Below are 2,041 nucleotides of genomic sequence, written 5' to 3'. Positions count from 1 at the left end.
TATCTCGATTCCTATGAAAGTATAATCCGTCCAACTTTCGAAAGTTAAATTTTAATTTGACGAGTATACGGCGATTTGTTTATAAGGTAAAAATCGCACTTTTTTTCAGAAGTGGATTTAAACAATAAAACAAGGAAATTTCAATTTTTTTCAATACTTGTTTGAAGTATAAATCCTTCAGATTGGCATTAAATTGTTTGCGTAATTTTTGCATGACCCTTCCTATGTGTCATAAACAAATACAATTACTCGAAAAATTTTTGGCGATTTTAAACTTAGCACATATTTCTAAAACCAGTAAAGGAACATTTTTACGAAATTTGACATATTTTTACTTAATACCTTGGCACCCATTTGTAAAAATAGCGTTTTTATCATATTTTTGCAAATAACCAACTTAAAAAAACGCAATCTTAATAAATCACAGCTAATTACCTGCAACTTCTGTTTGAAACTTTTTTCTCTACATTGCTCTGCTTTTTGCTATAGCTAAAAAACCGTTTTTCACGCTATAAATTGTTAAATTACCTATTGTGTCGCCACTCAATTTTTGACGCACTCGATTGTTTAATTTATACACTTTCCAGTAATACTTCTATGAAGAACCCTAAGTCCTCGAATTACATATTTTTCGTATCTAATTTGCTTGGACTATATCGCTGAGCACGGTTTTACATCGCAATGTAGTGGAAGTAACTTAAAAGCACCAGAGCACGCTTATATGATGTGATGCTACCCTGAACATGGCTTTACGCGAATTTTTGTTGAAATTCGTACATGTTTTTATGGCAAGCAGAATTGTAGAGTAACGTAGTAAGTTACTTCAGTTTTCTCCTGAACTCCGAGTGTATTACCTGCGGAAAATTTGGCGCTTTTGAAATTTTTTCCGCCATTGCATGTGAATCTAAAGTTTGTGCAATTTTATTGAAGAAATAAATATGAAATAAGAACATACCCTTAAAATTTAGCAAAATTTTACGCATCTATTCAATACCTTTTAAACAATAACAAACAACACTAAACACACTATATATAACTGCTCTTACATAATAGAGATACGAGATACATCGCCTACATTAACTTGGTAAAGTTCAGAAACATGGTAGTTGGGTTCCACATAACTTGACCTCAGAAAACAAAGAGCGACGAGTGAACACGGCCACTTCTTTATTAAAGAAAAGATTTTCTTTGCAAAATTATTACTGAGCCAAGGGCCAACATCCATTCCAAAAAGTGTTGCTATGTACATATCTGATGGGATATGAAAGGCGTAGTGCATTATGAGTTGCTGAAATCTAGCCAGACTATTTCTGCTGACCTGTATCAACAGCAACTTATACGTTTAAGCGATGCTTTATAGCAAAAGAGTCCTTTCACTGGTAGCCGCAATAAACACGTGATTTTGCAACAGATAATGCTCAGCCGCATGTTGCAAAAGGTATCAAAGATGTCATTTGTGGATTGGGTTGAGAGGCTTTCCCTCACGCGGCTTATTCGTCAGACCTTGTCCCATCGGATAACCATCTACTCCGATCGCTCCAGCATCACCTAGCTAATAAGAACTTCGGAACAGTTGAACAGTTCAAGAAAGCATTAGCGAAGGAATTAGTCAGTTGCCCAAACGATGGAATAAAATCATTGAAAGTAATGGAGATTACTTTGAATATTAAATGTATCTTTGTTTGTTTATAAATAAATTTTCAGTTACATTAAGAAAGTACCTTATTAATTTGTAATACCTCTGTACATAATATTTCCATATTGCCTGGCAATCACGCCCGTGGGTTGAAATATATGAGCTGTGGCTAATGATGTACTTTCGAAACAGATCTTATTTTTTTCTACAGATCACACTGCCTAGGAACTCATAATTTTTATTTTACACACATCTTAATTTTAAGAAGCTCAAAATATGCTTGTATTGTTTTATATAAACAGAGAAGTCCATCTCGAGAGTCCATAAGTAATAGCAACTCTACATTGAAAAGATCATCTCGCAGAACACCCCAAGAAAACGAAACTGGAAACGTAGCTTTCACAG

Source organism: Agrilus planipennis, unplaced genomic scaffold (genome assembly GCF_000699045.2).
Source record: "Agrilus planipennis isolate EAB-ADULT unplaced genomic scaffold, Apla_2.0 scaffold147, whole genome shotgun sequence".
In the NCBI taxonomy this organism is placed as follows: Eukaryota; Metazoa; Arthropoda; class Insecta; order Coleoptera; family Buprestidae; genus Agrilus; species Agrilus planipennis.
Note: the sequence above shows the minus strand (reverse complement) of the source record.